The following is a 21,680-nucleotide window of genomic DNA, read 5'->3' on the forward strand; positions in this document are numbered from 1 at the left end:
GCTTGACAATTCTTTCTTCTGATCTTTCCAAGCCTGGGTCATTTCCTCATGTAGATCTCAGCACCAATCCCTTGTCCTCAGTGAGGCTGGCTCTGTCCTCCAAAGGTCAGTTAGCAGTCACCCGTCCACCCACATGTCTATCTCGTTACCATGTTTTTATTTGCTTTATATTGATAGTTTTACTGTGGTGGTTTAGTTGCTAAGTCATGTCTGACTCTTGCAACCCCGTGGACTGTAGCCTGCCAGGCTCCTCTATCCATGGATTTCCCAAGCAAGAATACTGGAGTGGGGTGCCATTTCCTTCTCCAGGGGATCTTCCTGACCCAAGGATCGAACCCAGGTCTCCTGAATTGCAGACAGAGTCTTTACTGACTGAGCTACGAGGGAAGCCAGATAGTTTTACTACTGTCTGAAATTTATTGGTATAAAAGTTGCTTACTTATTTATTGAACTTTACTTGTATGTCTATTATCTGTTGTCTCTACTAGACAGTGGGTTTTCTGAGGGCAATATTATTTGTTTTAATCCTCTTTCCCCAATGTCCACACCTTCAGAGGGTGTTTGAGACATACTTGTCCTGTAAACAAATGATTTCTGAAAATGTATGTGGCCTAGAGGTCAGATCATATTAACCATCAACTCTAAGAGGTTGAAAAGTGAAAGTTAGTCACTCAGTTGTGTCTGCATCTTTGTGACATCATGGACTGTAGCCTTCCAGTCTCCTCTGTCCATGGAATTCTCCAGGGAAGAATGCTGGAGTGGGTAGCCATTCCCTTCTCCAAGGGATCTTTCCAACCCAAGGATCGAACCCAGGCCTCCTGCATTGCAGGCAGATTCTTTACCATCTGAGCCACCAGAGGTTACTCACATTATTTTCTGGAACTGTGACACATCATAGAATTTGCTGGAGGCAAAAATGTGGACCACTGAGCTCCTTTAGTTATAAAAGGCATTTTGCCAAATTCCCTTTTTTATGCCTGGTGCTCATTTGATGGGTAAGCAAAGTAGTGACTTCTTGGAACGCAAAGACATTTCTTTTCCCGAATTCATGGTCTGTGTTGTATCCACTCAATGTGAGCTGGGAGTCAGCCATCTCTGCAGTTCTGCTTGGACCTCTGGGTGTGGGAGGACCACCGAGAGGAGGTGAGGATGCAGTCGGGGAGGGGAGAGAAGGAGAGATGAGAAGGGAAAGATCCGAGACAAGGAGGGAGGAAGTCCCTCTGGTCTTGACATTGCAAATTTAGAGACGCTGTGAAAGGACTCACATGGCTGAACGGCTGGGTGAAACTCTAAGTTGGTTGATCTCTGCTAGTGCGTGGACATAGGCTAACAGCTTTTTTCCAGGAGCTGAATAAGCTAAGAGAGTCACGAGAGAAGGCATTTCCTCCTCTGATTTGATCACACCCTTTAAAAATTCCTATTACATAGACCAAGATTCCAGTCACTAAGAGTTCCCTCTCCCAATCCTGAGCCCCTTACTAGGGCTGGTTGGGTGTTAGTTGGAGTTATGTGAAAGAGTCCTCCCCGCCTTTTTGTTTGTTTGTTTTATAGTACCATTACAAACAAGTTAAAAGTGAAGCAAGTTCTTTTTCTGGAACTTGCCAGGACTGATAGGAATGGAAATGAAATTCATCTTGGGATGTGTTTTCCTTTTTCTATCTTACAGATGGAATGATTCCTTCCCAGAGACCTCAGTGAGGCATCTCTCAATAGCCTTGATCTCGTCTCCATCTTCAGGGAACCCATGGGGTCACAGATTCAGTGGGAGTGGTGAGTGGAGTGGGAGGTACATCCTGAGGAAGCATTTTAATTTTATGTGGGGTTGGCAGGAAGAAGGCCAGAGCGAGCCCCAGACCTTTTAATCCCTTATCGCAAGGGCCCCAACGCCGTGCCAAGAACTCCACTTTGGGAGAATGGCAGTCTTCTTGGGGGGAAGCTCTCATCTCTGTAGGAAGCCAGCAGGCAGAATGGACACCACCAGATACAGCCTTCTGTAGCCAGTCCAGAGGCATCTGATTATTCAGTGGATGGTTTTTTTTTTTTTTCTTGTCCAAATAAGCCTCATATCCCTTCATCAGAACAAAGCTGAATTTTCCCACTCTCCGGCTGGCGGAGATAGCTGTCTTAGGCTCCTTGGAAAAAGCTCCATGGTTACCTTTATTTCCCCTTTCCTTAGATCTTTTTGTTTGTTTGTTTGTTTTCTTTCTCTGAAAGTGAGAAAGACATTCTTCTGTGCCTTGGGAGACAGCTGTCTGAGGTCCTTCCTCTATTGGGGTCTCACCGTTGGACCCCTGGCCCCTCCCATCACACAGGCGACAAAAGCTCCTCCTGCCTCCCTTTCACACACCGTGTCTGAGGGAAGAAGCTGGTCTCCGTGCCAGCAAGTGAAACCTTGGCACCCTCTCAAAGGGACCTGAAGTGAGAAGGGTTCAAGAGGGAGGTCGCTTTGTGTGGAAAAGCTCCCGGCACGGACCTCTCCACCAGCCTGGCTGAGGGCCTCCCGTGGGGGCACCGGAGAGATGGAAACCCATTCACACTGGGCATTGTGTCCACCCTGGCTCCTTCAGCCAGTGGTTTAACTTTAAACAGACCAGAGAAGAAGATTCCCATGGGATATAGGCGAACCCTAAACCCCGCCTCCCCCACTCCGCAATGCGTCTGCTCTTGATTTGGGAATTTAGCCTCAAAATGCCTCGTTTTCCCTAAACATCAAGTTAGTTCACTGACTCTCTCTCTAAGAATGCCATACCCAGCTGGCCTCTCTGTTCATGTCTCAGGTTAATAAACACTTATAGCCAGACACTGGCAACCAGATTATTAAATCACCTTCCTCTTGGAGTCCAATAGGCAAGAGAGAAGGAAGTGGCAACTCACTCTACTATTCTTGCCTGGAGAATCCCATGGACAGAGTAGCTACAGTCCATGGGGTCTCAAAGAGTTGGACATGACTGAGTAAACAACGAGAGAGGAAGATATGTAACGATGAACCTACAGGGCAGTGTGACAAGGGCCGGAGGTTCCCAGAGAGCAGCTCCTGGACCTGGTCTGTGTGCAGTCGGGGTCATGAAAGGCTCATTGATGCTGATGACTGATGGCCTCACCCTCCTTGGTCTCAGGGGTAGGGGACTTGATGGTAAGACCCAGTTGGCTTGACTACAGGGAGATCATAGAACCAGCCTGAACCTCTTCTCATTTCACTCGTACAGGGTGGTGACCAGTTTGGAAAGCAGAGAAAGAAATTGCCAAGAGGTCAGGCAACAAGGTATTATCTACTTTCCTCTCCACTGTCTTGCTTTGTCTTGAGAAGGTGAACAGTGAGCACTCTGTGGTTTAAGTATCCAGCTGTTGGGTTACAATGTTTTCCTTTTCTCCTGGGAGAAGAACTTTTCAAGGCATCAGCAGCTATCTTGAGAAGAGCTAATCGCTAAAGCAAGAGATCAGATCTCTCCTAAGAGTTCACAAAGAAAACTACTGGAAAAGTAGAACCAGAAGGTGACATTTTTTTTCCCTTGGCACATGGAAGAAGGAAGAGAGAAGGAGGTGGTGGGTTTTATTTATTTATTTATTTATTTATTTGTCATTTAAAGAAAAAGAGAAATGAGTGTTTAGCCATTGCTTTGTTCATAGTAGGAAGTGGACAAGTGTCCCTCACTGGGTACTGATGTCCTGACACAGGAGACTCGTGAATTCATGTGTCTGCTTTAACGATGGATTGAGGATTCAGGCCTGAGCAGAAGGTTGGGCTTGATGAATTCTTGGTCTCCCTGGTAGCTCAACTGGTAAAGAATCCGCCTGCAATGCGGGAAACCCTGGTCCGATCCCTGGGTTGGGAAGATCCCCTGGAGAAGGGAAAGGATACCCACTCCAGTATTCTGGTCTGGAGAAGTCCATGGACTATACAGTCCAGGGGGTCACAAATAGTCGTACATGACTGAGCGACTTTCACTTCACATCCAATTCGTAAAGTTGAACTTGTCCTTTGCATGCTCCTTTCAGCTATGGGAGGAATTTGCTCTAGTTGGAACTGAAAACACAGACCAGGAGATGGGAGTGATGTAAGCATGTTGGGTGGTGTGGTCAAAGCCATTTCCAGTACCTTCTGGTCAAGTATTAATTGAACAGCTATTAATATCTATTATGGGCCAGGCCCAGTGCCCGTGCAGGAATAGGGGGTGAAGGAGACAAGTGAGGGCAGGTGGAGGGCCTGTGTGATGAGGCTGGCAATGCTGGAACAAGGCCCTTGACCCCTGCCCTCGGGGCCCCAGGGCATTGCTGCCGCTCCACCTCTGTTAACCTCTGTGAGGTGGGAGGCTAGGACAGGCGTGGTTGTGTCCCTGGGCAGGGAGGTTGGTGGTGCTGCTATTATTTGGCTTTGAAGGAGGCTTTGTCTTTTGTGTAAAACAGAGGTGAAAGGCTGCGGTCCTCTTGTGTGGCAGGGCCGACGTCACCCAGCAATTCTCTGCAGGCTCCCGAGGAACTCGCGGCGACTGATGCACCCCCGGCCTCTCTCCTGGCCTCCTCCCTCACTGCCCGCCTGGCCTGCCTTTGTTTTGACATCTTTTGACTCTCCTCTCCATGTTTCCTGTTTTCATGGATCTTCCCCCTCTGCCGTATTTTTCCTGTGTCTGTTTGGTCTCCCAGATGTTGCAGGCACTGGTTATTTTGGTAGCTATCAGGGCATCACAAGATCTGAAAGAAAAAAAAAAAAAAAGACAGTGGAAAAATCCTATATTGGAAAAAATTTTTTTTCCATACATGTATCCCAGGTTGCATAATAGACCATTCCAGTGTTTCAGATGCATTGCTTAGGTGGTGTTATCATGACAGAGTCAATCAACTGAAATGTAGTAAATTCAGTTAAAATGTCCACAAAGCTTTCATAATATGCCTCTTTCATGGAGCAGCCCACAGCACCCCACACATAGTTGGCTCTCACTGAACATTGGCTGAATTAAATTTATTAAGCACTGGACCCTTCCTGGAGATATCTTCTTAAGTGTGATAGTTCATGGTCTTTTTTTTGTGGTTGTTTTCCCACAATAGTAAAAGATGTTGATCGGTTTTCACAAACAATATATGGTCCTTTTTAAATAGGAAAAAAAAAGATCCATCAGTACAGCACTCCAGTCAGATGGCAGTGGAGACCACGCTTGCCTGTATATGCAAAATAGAAGAAATGCCACAGAAGACATATGCTGCTCCGATGGGGACTCTAATAGATCTCTGGCACCGGGACGGCCAGCCGTCCCTGGGAATTTGGCCTGAGAAAGGCCTATAGGAAGAGCCTCATTAGTTGATTCTGTGTGGGCCAGATCCTGGAGGCAGGTAAACTGCTTCCTTAGACGCCATTTAGTCGGCTCCTCTGCGGGTGGCTGCGGGCGGCCCAGTGGAGCTGCGAGTCCCTCTCCGTGCAGAGGGGGTGTCTTCTCTCTGTCCTGACCAGGCCACACTCCTGTCCAGAGGGCTGACCTCAGATGGGGTGGCAGGACCACGTGCTCCTTAGACACCATGCTTTCATGCCACTGTGAAATAGATCCAGTGTCATACCTGACATAATGCGTTAGTCACTCAGTTGTGTCCGACTCTTTGCAACCCCATGGACTATAGTCTACCAGGCTCCTCTGTCCATGGAATTCACCAGGCAAGAATACTGGACTGGGCTGCCATTCCTTCCTTCAGGGGATCTACTGACCCTGGGAATGAACCTGGGTCTCCTGCATTGCAGGCAGATTCTTTACTGAGCCACCAGGGAAGTGACAAAAGCAAGTGACAAAAACAAGTAACAAGTGACAAAAAAGACACTGGATTTTGCCCCACTCCATGGATTAGGTGGAAGAGGGATTATTACCTTTATTGTTTGGAAAGGAGCTCAGGGCTCCAAGCAGACAAGAGACAGAGCTGAAAGTGCAGGGGCTAGAAGTCAGGGCCTAACAGTTCTAACTGTATTTCTTCCTGATCTTAAAGCATCACCCACACCCAATCAGTGGGAAAGTCTTAGTGATTCTACCTCTCAAACTTTGTTTTTTTCTTTCCATTCCACAGTCAGAGGTGGAATGTAGGCCTACTCCTAGGTCTGTAGTTGTTTAAAGAGAAATAACCGTTGCAGCATTTCTCCCTATGAATGCATGTAGACCCTTGAGGCTGTACAAGAGACTTGGGAGATGGGTCTACCAACCGATTCTGCACACTGCTTGTTGTATTTGTGATCACGGTTCCTGGTATTTCTTTCATTATATGAAGAGCTATATTTTCTAATATTGAAACACTGAATTAAGTGGAGTGGGTGTTATAAATTAAGGGAAAAGCCTGATGTGTCATCTGTGTTAAGGGTATAAGACTTGCTTACCCATGTGGTGATTGTCTCATGTTCAGCGAAAACATCCATGCCTGTTATCTCCATATTCACAGGGGACTTAAATTGATCTGTGTTGAATAGCTGTGTTGAATTGTCTTGTGAGATGCTTGGGGTGAGATTTGGGGGGGGTGTGTTTGTTTGTTTTGGATGCTTGATTTTCTGCAGCTTCATGAAAGGGAGAGCTGTAGGAATGTTCCTGAACTCTTTTCCGATATTTCTGTGATGTTTCAGGTTGCATACTGGGGACATTTTGGCAACAAAGACTGGGGTTTTTTGTTTGTTTTTTGTTACCTAATTTTTAGATTTTTAATTGGAGGATAATTTCTTTACGATATTGTGTTGGTTTCTGCCATAAAACGATGCAAATCAGCCATGAGTACACTTATGTCCCCTTCCTCCTGAGCCCCCCTCCAGCCTCTACCCCATCCCCCACCCCCCCAGGTTGTCACAGAACTCCTGGCTGAGCTCACTGTGTCATACAGCAACTTCCCACTAGCTCTCTATTTTGCATATGGTAATATATATGTTTCAATACTACTCTCTCAATTCATCCCACCCTCTCCTTCCCCTGCTGGGTCCGCAAGTCTGTTCTCTGTGTCTGCGAAGGACTGGCTTTTTAATGGTGACACACTGGAAAACTTCAATATCAGGCTTGGGACCTCCTGGGCTCCAAAGAGGAAGCAGACTGAAGACTCCTTCAATTTTTAGGACCATAATAAAAATAGCATTTACTGAGGTCAGGCCCTTGTTTAAAGTGCTTCATATGAATTAATTCCTTTAATCTGTACAACCACCCCATGAGGTAGATGCTGTAATTCTCATTTTATGGATGAGGAAACTGAGACACAGAGAGGTTGATTAACTTGCTTGAGGTCACACTGATGGCTTCAAATGTCATCAAATTTGGAAACACCTCTATTAAGTTTTTCCTATATACTGTTCTAAAATACTCTATGAATTCATGCTATTAGGAGTATCCTGGGAGACATTCCTACACTAGGACCACTACCAGTAAATATACGAGGGATTGCAAACCACATGAACTTATCCCCAAAAACCCAAAGGTAAATGTATCAACAACTCAGCTTTCCCTGCACTGAATCCCAGAGATGCCTGCACCCATTCCTTTACCACCGGAGGGGAAGTTAGAACAGGGGTGACTGGAATGAGGGAGAACTCTCAACTCTCTGGCTAAAATATATTACTTTTGCAAAATTTATAAAAACATGTGATGATGTGAATACATTGCAAGGAGCTCTCCTGTGGCCTTTGAGAGTTATCTGTGTGAGGATGGGACCTGGAACCTTATGGTCATTAACTCTATAATAAATTTGCTCCTGGTCAAAATATATATACAGGGTACACACACACACACACACACACACACACAGACACACAAAGATGGTGACAAGATGCTTGTCCAAAGGTGTTTGATGGCTGTCTTCTGCCAATCCTATTGTGTATTGCCATGACGGAAGTGATATCTCACCTGGAGATGGTATGAAAAAGCTACGCTTGAAATCCTTTGTGGAGCCGAGTCTTGGATCAAATGACTTCCTGCCACACCTCTCCCTGCAACAACAGTGTTAGGAATTATTGTCCCATTTTACACATTCAGGAGCTGAGGCTCAGAGAAGCACAGAATGAAGAACCAGCTCTGATGTCACTTTTACTCACATGAACTAATGATGGCTTCTATAAAACGCACAAATAAGGATCACATTTCATGGCCTCAAGAGGATGGTATGGCAGAGAGCTTATTGTTCCTTAGGGGAAGTTAAGTACATAATGATAGGTTGTTGTATTAGGATTAGTTTTGGCTGTGAGTGGCAGAAATCCCCTAAATAACAGTGGTTGAAATCAGATGGATGTTTATTTCTCACCCATGTGAAAATCCAGGTAGGTGGTCCATCATGGTCAGGGGTCAAGTTCCTTCTATTTTATTGTTCTGCTATCCTCCACATGTGACTTCTGACTCATGGTCCAAAATGGCTGCTATAGCTCCAACCATGAAATCTATAGTCTAGCCAGCTGAAGAAAAGGTCAGAAGGAAGACAGACTTCTTTTTAAGTACATTTGCTGAGAATTTTGTGTTATACACAAGCATACAATTTCCACCCCTTTCTGGGACTTGGTCCTATGACCACACCAAGATGCAAAACAGACTTAGAAGTGTAGGTTTTATTCTGGGCAAGCATGTATACAGATAACACTGTGGGAAAAGGGTAGGAAGAAGGCAGCCTGTACAACTGTTTTATGTTGTGTTTTGTCATATTTTGCTTTTTATCTTCTCAAGAAGATTGCATTCTCTTTAAAGGCAGGAATTCTGTTCTATATATACCCACAGAATCAGAGAGCTATTTCAGCACGTGTAAGGCCATTGAGATCAGTGATTCTCAAACTTCTTCTTGTCAGTATATTTCCGTTTTCAGAAAAAAATTTTTATGGGACCCCAAAATGTAAGACATAAAAGCAATAAATTATTTAAATAAATCTCTTAAGTTCAAAGTTATAACATTCTCATGTTTTAAAATCAACAAGATCTTGAGTTAAAGTATCCAAGGTGTCTAATGTGCTAATTTTTGATATGTGATACATTTGAGTGTGTGTGTTTTCCACTGGTTTATAAAGTCCACTTTTAATAATGAAATGCAATACAATATTTTCAGAACCTCTTTAAACTTGAGCTTGAAAACAACAAATCTAGCTCCAATTCTCATTGTATAGCAAGTGTTGTAAGGCCAAAATCAAGTTTATGAGTCAGGAAGTATGAGCTAGGGTTCCAGTATTGTGCCAAGTGCCAAGTGCTTCTCATTAAATCCCTCTACATCAGGTAGGAGACAGCTGGGCACAGAGAGGCTATGTGATGCGTATTTGTTGTTAGAGAAAGCTCTTTTTAAAAAAGTTAATTAATGTTATTTTTGGTTGCACTGGATCCTCCTTGCTGCCTGCAGGCTTTCTCTAGCTGCAAGCTGGGGCTACTCTTCGTTGCAGTTCTCAGGCTTCTCATTGCGGCGGCTTCTCTTGCTGTGGAGCACGGGCTCTGCGGCATGCAGGCTCAGGAGTTGTGGCTCATGGGCTTAGTTGCTCCACAGGTGTAATCTTCCCAGACCAGGTATCGAACCCATGTCCCCTGCATTGGCAGGTAGATGCTTATCCACTGTACCACTAGGGAAGCCCAAGAAAGATCTTAGTGATGGAGTGTGTCCAATTAAGGAGGGTCACAGAGTCACCATTTGATATGGAGGGAATGACAATGCCTAAGATTTTTTTGACACTTTACATATTTACAAAATGCTTTGTATTCCTTCATTTTACCCTCTCAAAAACTTTTCAGCAATTAAGGTAGACGTGATTCCTGTTTCATGGATGAGGAAACTGAGCCTGAAGAGGAAACACAAGGCAAGTGAATGATGGAGCCAAAAGGTATCAACTCCAAATGTGGATCTCTTGTTCTAGCTCTCACCGTGCTTGTTGAGTTTTTCAGACCCTTGCTGCCTTTTCCTGGGTTGCACACTTCTGGGGGACACCATGGACTTCCATGGACTACGCTGTGAGTGGCGTCTTCACGACGACAGGGGTAAACCCTGCCTCCCTGTCCCGTGTAAGTCCTGCCCTCCTCATCCTTCCTGGCTTAGTATAGGGCGGGGCTCAGGGTTCCCAGGCAGCCGGCCCCTGTACAAAAGCAACAAGTGCAATAGTGGACTAAGCTCTGATCTGAAGCCCAAAGACTTGGGTTTGAATCTCACCTTCATCATTAATGCTGTGTGGCCTTGGAGAAGTCCCTTTGTCTCTCTGAGACTTAGATATCTCCTCTGTAAAAATGGAGATGCTCTATCACCATTTATATTTCTGTTGATAATTCTACTTATCCAGCTCCATGTCTCCACACAGCACCAGCACTGATTACATGCTGTGTGCTCACTACCCCCATCAGCTTCTGGAGGACACAGGTGGCAGGAGCAGGAAGCAGAGGGGAATGCAAGCTGGCTGATTTGCCCTCCATGTGATGCTCTTAGGGAGTGATCATTAACCCCCACGACATTTCTTCCAGCATCTCCTGATCACTATGGTTTTTGATTTTGATGCTGTTCTTGGTGAAGACTGGAACCAGCTGCTTGGTTCCTGGCATATAGTGTATATTCATTCCACAGATATTTGTTAAGAGTCTGCTACGTGCCAGGCGTATTCAGATGGGTGGAGATGATAGAACTCCACACAAAATGGATCAAGTTCTTGCCCTCATGCAGCTTACAGTCCTGTGGGGGAAGGGAAAACAGACAGACGAAAAACAAAGAATCACAGAAGTATGTAATTACAGTGTAAGGCAGTGACATTTTTCTGAAGGCAAAAGAGCAGAGTAAGGGGCTAGTGAGGGGTGAGGCTCTGTGCATGTGTTTAAATGGTGTGTGTGTGTGTGTATGTGTGTGAAAATGTGTGTGAGAATGTGTGTGCAGGATTGTTGGGAAGCCTTCCCTGGGAAGGTGACCTGAATTAAGGGGAGTGAACAATGTGGTTATCTGGGGGAAGAGCTGAGTTCCTAGATTCTTGGGAACCGTTTGCTTAATGTTAATAATTATTCATGGATCTTGGGCTTCCTCTGTTTAAATCCCACTTTGCTTTCTCATACTCCAATACTTTGGCTACCTGATGCAAAGAGTCAACTCATTGGAAAAGACCCTGATTCTGGGAAAGATTGAAGACAGGAGGAGAAAGGGATGACAGAGGATGAGATGGTTGGATGGCATCACCAACTCGATGGACATGAGCTTGAGCAAGCTCTGGGAGTTGGTGATGGACAGAGAAGCCTGGCGTGCTGCAGTCCATGGGGTTGCAAAGAGTTGGACACAACTGAGTGACTGAACTGAACTGAACTGCTTTCCCATGGACTGTCAAAGTCCAGATGCTTCCAAAGTTCTTTCCAGCAGAAACCTCACTCTCCTCTGCATCTGCAGTCTCATGGCTTCCCATATGAAGTCCCTTCTCACCACCTTGCTTTGGCCTGGCCTAAGATGCTCCATGAAGTGTTCTCTCATTAACGCATTGACTCTCCTTTCTGGGTGTTTTTATTGTGATTGTAGCCTGCACCTCACAGTTTCACATATTTTGTTTCCCTTTCATTCATGTTTGTTCACTTTGCCTCTTTAACTGCATCTCAGCAGTTTGGAAGGGAGCTGTGTTGGATTGAACCCTGCAGGTCTACCAGGCCTGGACTAGCCCAGGTTCAAACCAGAAGAAAGATCAGGAGTCAGCAACAGAGACAGCGATGGTTTAATGGATGGGGGAGCCTAACGTCTGAAGCAAGGTCCTGGAGCGACACCCCACTGTGTACAGTGGACGGCTGGCAGGACATGGCAGCAGTCTTTGCTCCCAGGTCCAGGGGGAGGTTATCAGTTATAGGGTCAAAATTGACATCAGGTTGGCTCATCGGTTACTAGGGAAACCAGAAGAAGGGCATGTCCCTCACTGGCCCTTTGATAAGCATAGAGGAGAGTTCTGATTTAAAGTTAGAATAATCACTAGCTGTGGCCTCGGGCAAGGATGTAAGAAGGTCCGTCACATGAGTAGGGTACAAGTGAAACAGGCATTGGTCGAGCAGGGGATGTAGAGAGAGCAAGACAACAGCCATCTTGAGTGGTCTGACCATATTTCTGTCTTAACTTCTTCTGGATCCCCTGTGGAATCTCCCACGATGCAAAGTCCACAGCAGGTGTTCAGCAAACCCTTGGATATTGATCAGTTGAAGGGTTATTTTCCTCTTGGAAAGAACAGGTTGAAGGTAAGCCAGGTGTGATAGACGGCAAACAGTGGCACAAGCTCCTCCCATCAGGCTGTGGGGTCTCTTTCCCTAGTCCTTGACTCTGGGCTGGTCCTGTAAGATGTTCTGTTGAACAGAATGCGGGCAAGTACATTGTGCAAGTTCTGGGAAGGAAGCCTTGTAGATTTTGATCTTGGGCTGGAAGTGCTTCCAACACTGAACATGAGAAGGCAAGCTGGGAAGAGGGCAAGAGGCCACAAGGAGAGGGGTCTTGGCCATGTCTGCTGTGGCCCCAGTCATGGGCATGAGCCTGTCCAAGAACAGCTGAGCCAGGTTCAGACCAGAAAGATCACCCTGCAAAGACTGAACCAAACAGCCCAGCTACACAGTCATGAACTAAATAACTTGCCTGTGGTTTTCAGCCACTGGATTTGGGGTAGTTTGTTATGTAGCACTGAGTAACCGCTACATTCTGTGAGAACAGCTTGGTGGCAAGGCAAAAGGGTTTTAGAAGCAATCCCTTGCAGTCATACACTGCATTCATGATATCCTTCAGAGCTTTTCATGTCCATCACCTCATTTAATTCTTGCAGAACTTTCTAAGGAGACAGGTAGTTGTCACTGCACCTATTTTACAGATTAGAAAATCAAGACCTAGTGAGGTTGCGTCAGACATGTGAGCTCAAAGAGGATGTAGAATTAGTGCTCAACACCCCTGTCATGCAGAAGTCCCAGGACAACTGGTAGCCTTCCCTGTTGAGGGCAGGTTAAGTAGCCTGAAGTGGATGAGGAAAATTGAGACTGTGGGGCCTCACTTGGAGGCTGCCTGTTCTAATGAGCCCTGCTACCCCGGCTCCTCTCACCTCCAAGCAGGAAGGTTGTATAACAAGAAACTCATAATGAGGCTTAGCAAGTCCTTGTTTTTTCCAGTAGCTCTGAGCCTCTGCTTTGCTGCTAGATTGGGCTGCTTGTGAAGGTTTCTAATTCGGGGTCTTAATTTTTGTAAAGCGTGAATTACAAGAAGTCAGAAGAATGATGCAAAGAGCATTAATAATGCACATTCACAAAAGAAGTGGTGTAACTACATTAATTAGGCAAGTCTTGCGTAAAGATGCAATGTAATTATATATTTGAGACAGTTAATTAGGGAGCTACTTGGAAATTTCAGTGAATATTAAGGTAATTATACATAAATACTATAACCATTAAGACTGCACCCATAATGAAAGCAATAACTAATTACATAAATAACAGCATACTTATGTTTTTACATTACCAACACCTAACAATGCTTCCTCTCTCCCGCCTCCCTTCACCATGCAAATGACAAATCTTCCATTTTTAACTCAGATATTCTTGCAAATGGTGGAGAACAATGACCTTTTTCCTCTTCTTTCCTCTGTTTTGATAAATCTGGGCCTGCTGCAGAAGCTTCCAGTGAATGGACAGAAATGTGGGTCATCAAGGCTGATTGGCCCTCCCTGACTCCATCGGAGTGACTGTGGGCAGAAATAAATCACAGCCAAACCATGCAGTGTCTTGAGAGGGGTGAGGCAGGACCATGGACAGAGTCAAGGTGTGTACTGGAAACACTTGGACTCCAGTTCCCCGGGGTGGGGGTAGGGTTGGGACCCTTTATCAGTTGGCTCACCTCAGAGAAGTCACATAGTGTCTCTGAGCCTCAGTTTCCTTGCTATATCAGGTGGGGATGATAGTAATCCCTGGCTTTCAGGACAACAATGGAGAGAAAATATGAAACTGACAATTGCTACCCTATGTGACTGGTGAAAGTTTGCCTTTGAAGCTTCTAATCTTTGATCTCTGTGATTTTGCTCCTGCATGTCCCCTTTATTGTCGGGGTGCTCAGATACTTATTAAACTGCCTACCCCACCCTCCCAATTAAGAAAGGCTTTCATGAAAGATGGAGGAGGAAATGGTAACCCACTCCAGTATTCTTGCCTCGAAAATCCCATGGGCAGAGGAGCCTGATAGGCTATGTTCCATGCGGTCATAAAAGAGTCAGACACGACTTAGCAACTGAACAACAATAACATGAGAGAAGCATTCATACTCAAGCATGACTGACTGATGAATTGAAGTTTGAGGAGAGCCAGAGAATGAAGGAATGGGTTTATATTTTAACAGGAAACAGTCTTCAGCTACCTGTAGAGTGCCCTATGATTCTGTCAAATGCCTAGTCAATAGGTCACTAGTGAAATGTTTGGGTAGGAGCATTCCTGGGAATCCTGGTATCTTGCCATGTAGGCATTTGCTATACCATGTGAGAGGGGCCACACGGAGTGATGGGTAAGAATGTGGATCAAGGGGTTTGAGATATCTGGGGTTAACGTCTTGGCTTGACAGCTAGCAGATTATTTAGCCCCTCAATAATAATAAAAACTTTAGTTTTTATTGACCAGTGACTATGTTGTGGAGCTTCCCTGGTGCCTTAGTGGTAAAGAATCTACCTGCTAATGCAGAAGATGTGGGTTTGATCCCTGGGTTAGGAAGATCCACTGGAGGAGGGAATAGCAACCCACTCCAGTATTCTTGCTTGGGAAATCCCATGGACAGAGGAGCCTGGCTGGTTACGGTCCATGGGGTCACAAAAGAGTCGGACACTACTTAGCAACTAAACAACAACAATGACAATGTTGCAGGCACTGTTTAAAGGTACAATTTTATGGATATTAATTAAATTATTTTCATAACAATCCCACAAGGTGTATGCAATAATTGTCCTCATCTTATGAGTGAGAAAGGTGAGGTGCAGAGATGATAAGTAACTTGTTCTGGGTCCCTGGCTCTGAAGCAGAAGAACCTGGATTTGATTCTCACCAGTTGGCTCTATAGGCTGAATTCTTTGCTTCTATGATGTACTTTTGTCTTTTCAAATGCAAGATGGTGGCAATCATTGTACCCCCTCTGTGAGGCTGTTGTAAGTATTACGTGATATATCATGGATAGCCCGCACACTGTAAATATTCTATCCTTTCAAAGTTTATCTCCTACTCCAAAGTCAGCGAATGTTCACTTCTCTGTTCAGCTCTTCTCTTGACAAGTCAGAGTCTCTCCCATGCTTCCCACTTCCCACTACCTTTCATTTTTTGTAGCTCAGTCGATTTTTCACCAGGTGGCCTGTCCTTCTCGCGGAAGGTGTGGACATGAGGGGTGAGTCTGATTCTACCTGGTCCATCAGATGAGTGCTTCCATTCGAAGGCTTCAGAAGGAAGTCACACCCTTGGTCCAGCCTCACTCCCATTACCCAAGGTCTGACTGGTACCACCTTTCCCCATTACAATCTGTTGATTCCTTGGCAATCACACATCATGTTTTACTGGGAAAGTTTCATCATCTCACTTATTGACCAGATTTAGATATTAATTTTTTTCTAACTTATAAAAGAAGAGAAAATCTTCTCCACTGGAGTGATAAGCAGCAATCCATTTGGTCCATACAGGCTTGTTCTTTAAGGAAACATGAATGTCATATCTGGAATGGAAAAAGGCTCTTTGTACAGCTGTTGGTACCTCAGCTCTTTCTTAATTTGGCAGGGATTGGAAACCAGCCTGTTTCCATGCTTCCACCCATGTCCCTAACATAGTCAGTTAATTACCAGCCTTTCCATATATTCACATCTTGTAATCAGTCTTTTCATTCAGAGGAGAGGCATACTGGGAAAGACATATACACTATCAGGGGAAAGTTGTACTATCTACCTATATTAGTCCAACTTCATTCATAAGTATAAATAAGACCTTTATTTAGTATAATATAGACTAGGTGGTCTCTAGACATTAAAGGGGGAAAATGTAAAACACAAAAGAGAAGAACCAACAAATCCCAGAGGAAACAGAGTTAAGTCAGAGAACAATACAGGACTTAAGTGATGTTTAGTTGGTAAGAAAGAGAGAAGTTCTAGAACAAGAAAGAATCTTTGGAATTAAAAAATGTGAATACTGAAGGATTTCAGTAAAAGTCCTGGAAGATATTAATAACACTGGGGGAAAAAAATCTCTGTTTACAGAGAAAAAAGATGTAAGACGCAAATGAAAAGTTAAGAGACAGAAAAAGTCAAACCAAGAGATATAATCCGTGCAATTAAAGCTCCAGAAAGAGATAAAAGAGACATGAAGAAAAGGAGCTAATCAAATTCCCGAAGTTTAAGGAAGAGAACGTATTTTTAAACAATTAAATTAAAAGAGCCTATTAGCTATCATGGTTTCCCTGAGAGCTCAGTTGGTAAAGAATCCACCTGCAATGCAGGAGACCTTGGTTCAATTCCTGGGTTGGGAAGATCCCCTGGAGAAGGGAATGGCTACCCACTACAGTATTCTGGCCTGGAGAATTCCATGGACTATATATTCCATGGGGTCACGAAGAGTTGGACACGACTGAAGGACTTTCACTTTCATTAGCTATCAAACAAATGAATAAAATATATCACATCTAACAACTTGTTCATCAGATTTCAGGACATAAAGAAAAGGAGAAGATTCTAAAAGCATCTAGAGGAGAAAAAAATAGATCGAAAGTGAAAGTTGTTCAGTCGTGTCCAACTCTTTGCGACCCCATGGACTATACAGAGCATGGAATTCTCTAGGCCAGAATACTGGAGTTGGTCGCCTTTCCCTTCTTCAGGGGATCTTCCCAACCCAGGGATCGAACCCAGGTCTTCTGCATTGCAGGAGGATTCTTTACCAGCTGAGCCACAAGGGAAGCCCAAGAATAGTAGAGTGGGTAGTCTTCCTTTCTCCAGCAGGTCTTCCCGACCCAGGAATCGAACTGGAGTTTCCTGCATTGCAGGCGGATTCTTTAAAAACTGAGCTATGAGGGAAGATCAAATAGATTACCAATTAAAAAAAAATCAGATTTCATATGATTCTCATTTGCAGCCCTGTTTGCTAGAAAAGAATTGGGCAATACCTTTTAACTTTTAAGAGAAAGTGATCTTGAACCTAGATTTCTAGTACCTTGACAAAGTATCATTCAAGTGTGAGGTGTAAGGACACTTTTCAGAGATGAAAAGATTCAAAAACTTTACCTCCCACAGAAACAAAACAAAAACACAAGGCAAATAAAACAAAGCAAAACTAAAACAAACAAAAAACCCTGAGCATGCAGTCTAGCAAAATAAGAAAACAACTGAAGAGGGGGGTAAACACAGGCGCCAATATGCAGAGAGTATTAAAGAGAAATCCCAGTTTGACAGCTGTCTAGCAGGCCAAAAAAAAAAGCAATCAGATCAAGTTAGAAGTGGATGTCAGATAACTCCAAGAAGAATGCTTTTAAGAAGAAAAGTGGATTACATTCAATAAGTAGTATAATTATTTGCTCTCAATATCTTATGAATATGGTTTTTTAAAATGTATACTTCTTTTCATTACAGGAAAAATAAGAATTCAAAAGTCTCAGGAAAACCGAAAGCTATACCAGAAATCATGGCCCAAATATGTAGTCAGCTAAAATGCAGCATGATTTTGAATTATTTTACAGGTAGCTTTTTCTTATGGCACTTAGCATCTTCTAATACTCCTTAAAATCTAATTATATCTTATAAATCTATTATTTGTTTTCTGTTTTGTTTCTGTTTTTTGTACCCCCAATAGAATGTGAGCTCCATGAGGGCAGAGAATTGTGTCTGTCACAGTCACTGTTCTATTTCTTGCACCTAGAAAACTGTGTAGCACACAGTAAGCACTAATTATTTGTTAAATAATTGAAGGGAATAAGAAAATGCCAACCCTTTTGATCCTGACTTTTAGTTTATTTTTTTCAAATTACATAGGTTTAGTGACAGAAGGTCATTTTCCTTTGATTTCAGTCACATTCTTTCGTTCTGCAGTGAATAATAATTATATAAACTTAATATTATAAATACTGCTTATTTCAATAGTAAATTATTTTATTGAAATATGATCTATATTCACAAATCAAAGGGTACAGCTTGGTGAATATTATTGCCCAGATCAAGAAACAAAATGCTGCCAGCATCCTAAAATTGTCACAATTACTCTGTTTCATGAAATTATCAATCTTCTGTTTTCTTGAGCATAATAATCAGAGTTACTTCAAAGCTCTTATCTGATAATTGCAATATTTGGATTTCCCTTGGGTGTGTTTATTTTATTTTTTATAGATTTTATTTTTTAAAGTAGTTTTAGGTTCACAGAAAAATTGAGTGGAAAGTACAGAGGGTTGCCATATATCCTATTCCCCCAAATACCCACAGACTCCCCTCCATCAATATCTGGCACTAGAGTGGTGCATTTTTACTTTTAGTGAACTGGTATTGACATGTCATCATCACCCAAAGTCCATAGCTTACATTAGGGTTTATTCTTGGTGCTGCTCATTTTATGGGTTTTGACAAATGTATAAAAAACATGTGTCAGCCACGGTGGTTTCATATGGAAGAAGTTCACTGCCCAGCTGTTCATCCCTCCCTCTCTGTAAGCCCCTGGCAATCTTAATTTTGCCCTTTCTAAAATATCATATTGTCTGAATCATACAGTATGTAGCCTTTTTAGACCAGCTTTTTTTACTTAGTAATATTCAAGTTTCCTCCATGTCTTTTCATGGCTTGATGGCTCATTTTGTTCAAGCTCTGAATAATATTCCATTGTCTGATGTACCACAGTATCCAGTACTACAGAATAAATCCATTCACCTATTGAAGGACACCCCAATTTCTTTTAAGTTTTGGCAATTACGAATAAAGCTTCTATTAACATCTGTGTGTAGGCTATTCTGTGGGCCTAAGTTTTCAGCTCCTTTGGGTAAACACTGAGGAGTGTGGTCACCAGATGGTAAAAAGTATGGTAAAAGTATTGATATGTTTAGTTTTCTAAGAAACCATCAAACTTGTCTTCCAAAGTGGCTGTGCTTTCAGTTTGCATTCCCATGGACAATGAATGAGTTGTTGTTTTCCATCTTTGTCAGCATTTGGTGTCGTCAGTGTTTTGGATTTTAGCCATTCTACTAGGTGTGTGGAGGTATCTCACTGTTGTTTTAATTTGCAGTTCACTGATAATCACGATGGTGTGATCACTCACCTAGAGCCAGACATCCTGGAATGTGAACTCAAGTGGGCCTTAGAAAGCATCACTACGAACAAAGCTAGTGTAAGTGATGGAATTCCAGCTGAGCTATTTCAAGTCCTGAAAGATGATGCTGTGAAAGTGCTGCACTCAATATGCCAGCAAATCTGGAAAACTCAGCAGTGGCCACAGGACTGGAAAAGGTCAGTCTTCATTCCAATCCCAAAGAAAGGCAATGCCAAAGAATGCTCAAACTACCGCACAATTGCACTCATCTCACACGCTAGTAAAGTAATGGTCAAAATTCTCCAAGCCAGGCTTCAGCAATACGTGAACTGTGAACTTCCAGATGTCCAAGCTGGTTTTAGAAAAGGCAGAAGAACCAGAGATCAAATTGCCAACATCCGCTGGATCATCGAAAAAGCAAGAGAGTTCCAGAAAAACATCTATTTCTGCTTTATTGACTATGCCAAAGCCTTTGACTGTGTGGATCACAATAAACTGTGGAAAATTCTGAAAGAGATGGGAATACCAGACCATTTGACCTGTCTCTTGAGAAACCTGTATGCAGGTCAGGAAGCAACAGTTAGAACTGGACATGGAACAACAGACTGGTTCCAAATAGGAAAAGGAGTGCGGCAGGGCTGTATATTGTCACCCTGCTTATTTAACTTATATGCAGAGTACATCATGAGAAATGCTGGGCTGGAAGAAACACAAGCTGGAATCAAGATTGCTGGGAGAAATATCAATAACCGCAGATATGCAAATGATACCACCCTTATGTCAGAAAGCGAAGAAGAACTAAAGAGCCTCTTGATGAAAGTGAAAGAGGAGAGTGAAAAATTTGGCTTAAAGCTCAACGTTCAGAAAACTAAGATCATGGCATCTGGTCCCATCACTTCATGGGGAATAGATGAGGAAACAGTGTCAGACTTTATTTTTTGGGCTCCAAAATCACTGCAGATGGTGATTGCAGCCATGAAATTAAAAGACGCTTACTCCTTGGAAGAAAATTTATGACCAACCTAGATAGCATATTTAAAAGCAGAGACATTACTTTGTCAACAAAGGTCCGTCTAGTCAAGGCTGTGGTTTTTCCAGTGGTCATGTATGGATGTGGGAGTTGGACAGTGAAGAAAGCTGAGTGCCGAAGAATTGATGCTTTTGAACTGTGGTGTCGGAGAAGACTCTTGAGAGTCCCTTGGACTGCAAGGAGATCCAACCAGTCCATCCTAAAGGAGATCAGTCCTGGGTGTTCATTGGAAGGACTGATGTTGAAGCTGAAACTCCAATACTTTGGCCACCTCGTGGGAAGAGTTGACTCATTGGAAAAGACCCTAATGCTGGGAAGGATTGGGGGCAGGAGGAGAAGGGGACGACAGAGGATGAGATGGTTGGATGGCATCACTGACTCGATGGACATGGGTTTGGGTAAACTCGGGGAGCTGGTGATGGACAGGGAGGCCTGGTGTGCTGCGATTCATGGGGTCGCGAAGAGTCGGACACGACTAAGCGACTGAACTGAACTGAACTGAACTGATGACATAGGATACAGAGCATCTTTTCATATGTTTATTTGCCATCTGTACACCTTCTTTGGTGAGGTATCTGTTAAGGTCTTTGGCCCATCTTTTAATTGGGCTGTTTGTTATTTTACTGTTGAGTTTTAAGAGTTCTTTGTGTATTTTAGATAGTAAGTGTCTATCAGAAATGCCTTTTGCGAATATTTTCTCCCAGTCTGTGATTTGTTTTCTCATTCTCTTGATGGATCTGTTTTTTTGTTTGTTTTTTCCTCTTTTGGTCTTTTAATTTTGCCTGTTACTCTACCAACTATTTTTGATTGAATTATGGATGTTGTGAAATAAAAATTGTACATGTGATCTGTGGATGATGTTTTTAGAGATGGCAGGCATTGAACCTGAATCTAGAATTTAGTTTATTCAAAATTGGATTTCAGTCTTGGGAAAGACTGGTCTCTTTTGGTTGACTTTTATTTCTAGGGAATTTCCCATCTAGGACATGACTGGAATGTTTTCCTGGGATTGTCTATCTTGATGGGCCCTAAATTCCATTTTTTATTCTTCTAGCCACTTTAGGATGCCTAGAACTCTGTTTTGCCTCTCAGGTTTGTGGCTGTCACTTTCTCTTGTGCTTTTTTTGACACTCTGCTTCTTGGCCTCTTATCTGCAGCTTTAAGCACTGGCAAATGCCTTGAGGCTGAAACCTACATGGGGAGCTGACTTTATTCTGTGCTTACTTCTTTTTGACATATTGGCCCTCCAAAATCTTCCTGTCTTGACAGCGTTCCAATGCCTTCAAATGTCTTTTTCTTTTAATAAATGTTTTATTGTGAAATAATTTTATACTTGCAACAAAGTTGCAAAAATAGTAGTTTTCATATATCTCTAACCCAGCCTACCCTAATGTAACATGTAATATCTTATATTGCTATGGTATATTTGCTAAAACTAAGAAGTCAACATGGGTACATTACTATTAACAAAATTTCAGGCTTTATTTTTA

At 43.2% G+C, this 21,680-nt stretch overlaps 1 long non-coding RNA gene across 1 annotated transcript; it reads left to right on the forward strand.

The window, feature by feature from the left end:
* Positions 1–742: 742 nt before the first annotated feature.
* On the forward strand, positions 743–21,037 carry LOC145506090 (uncharacterized). Its single transcript, XR_014053538.1, has 7 exons — positions 743–1,143; positions 1,667–1,770; positions 3,207–3,262; positions 9,693–9,959; positions 13,542–13,689; positions 17,504–17,610; positions 19,137–21,037. It is a non-coding gene; the product is annotated as an uncharacterized LOC145506090 (long non-coding RNA).
* The last annotated feature ends 643 nt before the right edge of the window (positions 21,038–21,680 follow it).

The sequence above is a fragment of the Giraffa tippelskirchi genome, chromosome 5 (genome assembly GCF_054371585.1).
Source record: "Giraffa tippelskirchi isolate mGirTip1 chromosome 5, T2T-mGirTip1v1.2.pri, whole genome shotgun sequence".
NCBI classification, from domain to species: Eukaryota; Metazoa; Chordata; class Mammalia; order Artiodactyla; family Giraffidae; genus Giraffa; species Giraffa tippelskirchi.